The sequence below is a fragment of the Rutidosis leptorrhynchoides genome, chromosome 7 (assembly GCF_046630445.1).
Source record: "Rutidosis leptorrhynchoides isolate AG116_Rl617_1_P2 chromosome 7, CSIRO_AGI_Rlap_v1, whole genome shotgun sequence".
NCBI lineage: Eukaryota > Viridiplantae > Streptophyta > Magnoliopsida > Asterales > Asteraceae > Rutidosis > Rutidosis leptorrhynchoides.
The window spans coordinates 259,562,226-259,570,721 of NC_092339.1; positions in this window are offsets into that span (position 1 = coordinate 259,562,226).

Here is an 8,496-nt window from a genome sequence, read left to right on the forward strand (position 1 = left end):
ACTTAAAATACAAAAATAATAAAACTAAAACTAATTAATTAAATAATTAACCCTAATTAGGGTTTTAATTAATAATTATAATTATTAAACTAACCCTAATTCTGGTCGTACTAGGTACTTGGGCTGTCAAATCCAGTCATGCGATCGCATGAGATTGGAGTTAAAACTCCATGCGGTCTGATGTTAAAGCGAAGGAGTGCAAAATAATTGTATTTTTACTAAAAAATACTATTCAATACGATACAATTTTACACAAGTTACTTATTTATTTATAGAGTGGATATACCTAAACCTTGCTACAACACTTAATGGCAGTGTACCTAATCGTAGAGTAGTGTAGTTTTTAGTAAGTCCGGTTCGTTCCACAGGGAGTTAGCCAAGTTTAACGCTATATTTTTAAAAACTATATTTGTAAATATATAAATATATATAAGTAGTAGTATTATTATAAAAGGGGGGGGGGGGGGTTTACCGTTTAATGACCGGTTTGTCGATTTTAAAACTTTAGTCGCAGTTAAAACCTAATGTAAAATATAAAAAATAAATATAACTTAATTTAAAGCGTAAAGTAAATAACGATAATGAAATTGCGATAAATAAAAGTGCGATAAAATATAATTGCGATAATTAAAAAGTACGATAATTAAAAGTGCAATTAAATAAAATGACAGTAAATAAAATGCGATAATTAAAAGTGCAATTAAATATAAAATAAATGAATTATGCTTATTTAAACTTCCGTAATCATGATGTTTGACGTGTTGATTTTAGTTTTATTACCATGGGTTAATTGTCCTTTGTCCTGAATTATTCAATATGTCCGTCTGGTTTTTGTCCATAACAGTCCATCAGTCATAAATATAAAGTGCGAGTGTCCTCGTCAAATTATCCTTATATCCAAGTCAAATATTCCAACTAATTGGGGACTTAAACTATAACAAGGTCTTAATACTTTGTTTAATAATTACACCAGGATATCGACTGCGTGTAACCCAAGATTTTAATACTTTGTTAACAATTACGCCAAGTGTCCTTGTACATAATTCACCCTTATTTTAATAAGTCCATTGACTATTAATCCATTCCCGTGTCCGGTTAAATGAACAATTATTAGTACTTATAAATATCCCGCCCATCGTGTCCGATCGAGTGTATATGGTTATTTATAGGTACGTCCAATTGTAAATCTTTATATTAAATTAACAAACTATCATTTAATTAAACAAATATAAAGCCCATTAATAGCCCATAGTCTAATTTCCACAAGTGTCGTTCTTTTGTCCAAACCCCAATTACGGTACAAAGCCCAATTACCCCATCTTAAATATTTAGCCCAACATCACGATTACTTCGGCTTAAATAAGCATAATAATAACTTAGGTACGAGACATTAAATTAAAAAGGTTGAACATAACTTACAATGATTAATAATAGCGTAGCGTTACACGGACAGAATTTCGACTTACACCCTTACAACATTCGCTAACATACCCTTATTATTAAAATTAAAATTAAAATTAAAATTATAATATATATATTTATTTATACGTTGAGAGATAGGAAAGAAAAAGATGTGTAAATAAATGGCCAGAACACGTGAAATTTATAGGATGTCTGCTGCTACAGGACACCATGCGATCGCATGGTTTTTGGCCTTCCTGGCCATGCGATCGCATGGCCTACTTTTTCAGCTCACATGTCTTTGTTTTCTTTTTTGCCGACGAATTATATATATAATATAATATATATATAATTTTAAGAATTATTTATATATTATATTATATTTATGTGCATAGTTGACTTGTAATTTTAGCTCCGTTGCGTCGCGCGTTAAGAGTTGACTCTGGTCCCGGTTCCGGATTTTCGAACGTCCTTGCGTACAATTTAATATCTTGAATTTTGCGTTTCCCGTCTTGTACTCTTGTAATTTTGAGACGTTTCTCATCAATAATTTGAACCACTTTGATTGTAATTTGTACTTTTTAGCTTTTGGTCATTTGCGTCTTAAATTCGTCGAATCTGTCTTTTGTCTTCACCTTTTATTATTTAAACGAATATCACTTGTAAATAGAATAATTGCAACTAAAAGCTTGTCTTTCTTGAGGTATAATGCAATGAAATATATGATCGTTTTTAGCATTATCAAATATTCCCACATTTGATCGTTGCTTGTCCTCAAGCAATATAGTCTTGAAATAAAAATACTAGAATCACTTCTTTATTCTTCACACTTTGTACATCAGTGAATTCTATAGGGAGATATGAACAATGGTAGTAACGTTGTGGTTTACAGTCCCACATGACTATAAAAATTTAGATCCTTAAGGAAATTGGATCTTTACGAAAACATTTGATCTTTTGAAAATTTAATCTAGCTTTTACCCTAGATAAGTTTTCAGGAATAACCCTTCATCGGTGTTTGCGAAATTTTTTTTGTGGGTTTGGTGGGTTTCAGATTTGAAAATTTTAGCTCAAAATTTGCGTTTTGTGTCACCCACTTGCTAACCTTGTATTGGGAAAGCAACATGTCCAGTATACTTGCTCCGTATATTACCTTTCGGTAAACTACCGTCCGGTTGTAAAGGAAAGCGTTGAACAAGCAACTGTTAAGGCAATGTCCCATGACATGCTTTCAATTATGGTCTATATCGTGTCGGATGCAATTACTATCCTTTGTAGGAGCAATAGTAAAGATCACCCTATAGTTTTTCGGTCTAGCACAAGGTCATGTCTTTGACCATGCTATGCAACCACCGTTCTTACGGTTGACACCCAATTTGGTTCAGGTGACCTAATGAATTTCTGGTGAATTCTTAGGATTTTACGTTCAATGGTAATGAACGCATTGAAAATGGGTTTTCAGAAAACAAATCGGTTTGAAATTTTGATCAAAATATTTTCTCGTTCAAGATCGAGTTTAGATATCATCGAATTCCATGAGTTTGAATTCTCAATCTTTAAAAGTCAATCTCAAGGATTGAGTAATATCAGGATTAAAAGCTGATTTTTATTCTTTAAGGAGATTATCCTTTCTGGGGATCTGATTCATTAGTCTTATCAAGCTAATTTGCACAGCGCCCTCCCCATTTTACGAGACAGATCCTCTCATGGTAGGATAAGTCTCACCACTTGGCGACCCTGTTTGATGCCGAGGTCCGTGGATTTTCAGCTGATTCTAGAGATGACTTTTCTAGATTTTTTGTCAACCTACAGCTGGTCTGGACGACAACTTCCTGACCTAAATCTAGAAGCGCGTATCTTTTTTAGAAGACTTTACTTCCTTTTAATGATGGAATTGATTCATCGTGTAGATCCATCTTTTCTTCCACTTATATTACAATTTACCGGGTAAAACGGTTAATTTTTTCCAAAACAAAAGTATCTTTAATTATTTGTACAAAAATATGTGATATATGTTTTAAACAACTTGGTAAATTTTTCCCACACATGGCTTTTATTTTCCTTTCTTTGCCTTTTTATTGTCCTCTATTCCATTTTAAATGAATTCTAACATTTTGGGTTGTTTCTCAATTTATGTCCTTTCTGAGGTAACAATAATTTCGGTGTTAACACCTAGTTTTATCGTTCATAAATATGTATAAACATGATTTTGAGTTCATTTAATTGAAATTTTTTACTAGAATTGGGTAGTCAGTATATAAGACTAGGGCTGTTCTTTATTATCAGAGAGCACTAGATTCTAATACAACTACTGCGTTACTAGTATTTTTAATGGTAACCAAGTGTATAAGTCAAAATTTTTTTTAAGAATTCGAAATAATTTAACCCCTTCCCACACTTAAGATCTTGCAATGCCCTCATTTGCAAGAAATCAATAACAATTTAAATTATTAAGGGTGATTAGCGTAGAAAAATGATTAAATTTTACCAAAGTTTCCAAACATATTGACGTTTTTTTGCTGAATGATAAATGGTGCACATCATTTGTTCATTCCGTCTTATTGTTACATCACATTTATTTTTCGTTTTGTCGTCAAAATTAGTAGCTTTTGCTGAACTTAATGACAGTCTTTGAAAATGCGCTGTTTTACCCTGTTGTGTATATGAAATAAAATACATACAATACAAATATAAACATGCATGGTAATTTGAAATGGGACTTAACATCCCACTTTCAAATCAAATATGAAATATTAGTACTACATAATAAAAATAATTAAAACTTACATTAAAGTATCACAATAGTATATGTTTAAACATAAGTAAATAAAAATAATAAAAATAAAAATCACCAACCGGAACTATATCAATCTGGATAGGGGTTCCAGTTCATGTCATCGGGCGGGTTCCATGGTTGGTTATAGGTGTACTGATAGGCCTGGTTAGGGTCATAGAGAGTAAATGGTGGTCACATATCGGGCTGGTGTGGAGGATAGTAAGCAGGTCAGGGTCGGTACGTAGTGATCCTGAGGTGATAGCTGGCTCATGATCTGATGCTGATGATAGTGCCATCTATCATGCTGTCGTTGCCTGGAATGCTCGTACTCATTCCGGGCTTGCCACTGCTCGTATCGACTATGTCTATCCTGGTTTGTCATTTCTACCTCATCTATACGCTGGTAGACGTCAGTCATAGCCTCCCTAATGACATCCCTAATGTCATCTGCTTCCTCCATTTCCTCATCTGAACCTCTCTCTACCTGTGGACGACGACCAACATATGGTACTGCCTGATTGCGTCTGCTCTTCAATACCTTAGCACCCTGATAGACCTTCAATAGTAAAGTATCATCATGGTCCCTACATACCATAAGTGGACCCCCTTGATCCCTATCTACACCCAAATACTCTCCAATGAGAGTAACAAAAATACCTCCTCCTATTATTCCCCCTTCCTGTATTCCTTCCACTATCTTAGACAAATAAAAACCAACACAGTAAGGGATATTAACAAAGCCTCTTGGGTCTCGAATACACTTAAGGTAGAATAAATCATGTAAGGTCATTTTCTCCTTGTTATGACCTCTCTGTGTAATCGAGTTAGCCAGAAATCTATGAATTATACGAAGCTCGGCTCTGTGAATATGTAAGTAGGAGTGTATTCCTGCTCGCCCAAAAACATTATAATCTGACATACGCCTCTAGACGGCGTTAGCATTAAAATTCCTATCTACCCTTTCACCATGATAAATCAAATTTGTACAATCGGGTAATAGTAATTCAGCGGGCGTATATATCTGTAAAGCCCTGGCCATGTCCAGCATGGACATCCTATACATCCTACGGCCAAGTATAAATCTAAGAAAACTTCTATCATCTAACCTATCTACATCCGCATTTAACGCTATAGTACTCATAAGCTCAACGCACCATTCCTTATATACAGGCCTACGAATGGTGAATAAACGTTCCCAATCGGGAAAAGAAGAGCTGCCATACCTTTGGATCAGAGGCTGTCTAACTGAGTTAGCAAGTTGGACCCTTTCCAAAGGCTCCCAATCGATTACCCTCGGCACTTCTACATTTTTCGTTACCAGTTTGAATTTGTTACTTTGATATGTCGGGTAATCTCTCCAACTCCGATCAAATCTCAAATTGGGATGCAACTGTTCTTCATGAATCGTTGGGTGTTGTACTATCAGATGCATCGGAAATACTACGTAGGCATCAACATACGCTTGTTGCGGATCATAATAAGGTACGTTTTGATCAGGTTGTTGTTGTTGTTGTTCCTGTTGTTGCTCCAGTTCATATTGCATTTCTGGTTCAGGTTCTGGAGCAAGTTATCTAGATGATGATGATGCACCATCAGTATCGGTAAATCTCTGCAAAACATATTAAACACAAAATTTGTGCATCCAAATATGCATTAGTGTTAGCAAAATAACAAATTAACACAATTACAATAACATGTTAAATCAAAATTAAACTTATACGCATTTTCATAATTTTAACAATTCTACACTTTTTCAAATAAGCATATATGAAAATGTTTACAAAATACATAAGCATTCAACTCAAATAACATGTTAAAATAACCATTACTAGCAATTAAACAAGTTTCAAATGGCATTTACATCAATTTAATCAAGTTCATGAATTTCATATCTAAAAAGTCCACTTTAATTCTCAAAAATCATGTTTAGGATCAAATTTTGGATCATTTAGCTACCTAAACATGTTACACTACTTAATTTAGCAATAATTCATGAAAAAAATCGGCCATAACCTGTTTATATCAAAAAGTCCCAAATTGCTCAAGAACACAAACCCTAGATTCCTAAAAATTTTGAAGTTTTTGGCTTCAAATCATGTTAAATAGCATCAATCTAGGTTATACATATATAATATACTAACAATTTAACTCTAATTACACTAGAAATTAACAAAATCAAATTAGGTAAATTATAGCTCAAGAACACTAAAAATCAAATTTAAAGAGGTTTAGGGGTGAAATCATTACCTTCTTTGAAAAGCTTCTGAACAATTTCATGATTAGAGCGGATTATAGCAAGAAATTTTGTGAATTATGGTGAAAAATGGCGAATTTTAGAGGTGTTTTTGAGAGAGTTTCGTGTATATGTGTATGTGTTAGAGTGGAGACAGAAGCAGCGAGCTGCTCTTTTTTGTATCTGACCAGAAATTGGCGTCCATGCAATCGCATGGATATACAGGCCAAGCCCATGCGATCGCATGGGGTCCTGGTATTTTTTTTTTTTTTTTTAAAAAAACTTATACTTTTTTTTTAAAAAAATAATTAATTAATTTATTTTAAAAATTTGTTTCTTTTACGAATGAGGGCATTTCGGATCATTATCCTAGTCCGTCCCTCGACAAAATTTTAAAATTTGTCATTTTTAAGCGCAGTTTTAAATGGGTTTTTTAAATGTTATTGACATAATTTAATTCAATAATATTAAAAATAATGATAATAAAAGTTCTCGTCCCTCCCTTGGGTAAAGCAATTTCAGTTCAACGACCTAGTTTTCAACTTACGACGAATTTTAAAAATCATATTTTTAACTTAGTGAAATAAAGTACATTTTTGTTTTTAAATTCACACCAAACTTAAACTTAAAATGCATAAAATTAAAAATTTATATTATTAAAATTAAAAGTTCACACTAAATTTATATTATATTTTTGTTTTTATACATACAAACTTATATTAAAAATATCAATTTTTCAAATATTTACAAACTTAAATATATTTATTTTAAAAAAGTTTACAATATTAATTTAATATTTATATATTAATTTTAAAAACATGGTAAAAATTAAAATTAAAAATCTTTTTGGTCTTTTATCCCACTTTAATCAATCAAATATTATCAAAAATATACGCCCCTCTTTTCGGTAAAGTAATTTCGGCTATATTACCTAGTTTTACTCCTGACGAATTTCTGAAATATTTTGGTTTAATTGATTAAAGATATTTATACCTTAAGAATAAACGGTAAATTTCGCAGTGATGTAATAAATTTTTTTGTATGATATCAATAATTTCGGTTACGCATACCTAATTTTATTGAATACCAATTTAATACTTTATAGCGAACGATTCAGCGTTTATTATCAAAAGGTTAAAAGCAATAAAAATAAAAATAAAAACTGTACATACTTACCTTTGAGAAAGAATTCTCAGAGACCTGCTTTAGCCGACTCATAGGGTATGTTAGCGAATACGATATATATTCTACCTTTGAGAAAGAATTCTCTGATCATTTTTCATATTCTATTTCTCTCTTCTCTCATATATACGATATATATATATATATAATTTTTATTTTAATTTTAATTTTAATTATAATTCTAATAATAAGGGTATGTTAGCGAATGTTGTAAGGGTGTAAGTCGAAATTCTGTCCGTGTAACGCTACGCTATTTCTAATCATTGTAAGTTATGTTCAACCTTTTTATATTAATGTCTCGTAGCTAAGTTATTATTATGCTTATTTAAAACGAAGTAATCATGATGTTGGGCTAATTACTAAAATTGGGTAATTGGGCTTTGTACCATAATTGGGGTTTGGACAAAAGAACGACACTTGTGGAAATTAGACTATGGGCTATCAATGGGCTTTATATTTGTTTAACTAAATGGAAGTTTGTTAATGTTAATATAAAGATTTACAATTGGGCGTCCCTATAAATTACCATATACACTCGATCGGACACGATGGGCGGGGTATTTATATGTACGAATAATCGTTCATTTAACCGGACACGGGAATGGATTAATAGCCACTAGAATAATTAAAACAGGGGTGAAATTACATTCAAGGGTAATTGGTGTAATTGTTAACAAAGTAGTAAAACCTTGGTTTACACGCAGTCGATAACCTGGTGTATTCATTAAACAAAGTATTAAAACCTTGTTACAATTCGAATCCCCAATTAGTTGGAATATTTAACTTCGGGTATAAGAATAATTTGATGAGGACACTCGCACTTTATATTTATGACTGATGGACTATTATGGACGAAAACCAGACGGACATATTAAATAATCCAGGACAAAGGACAATTAACCCA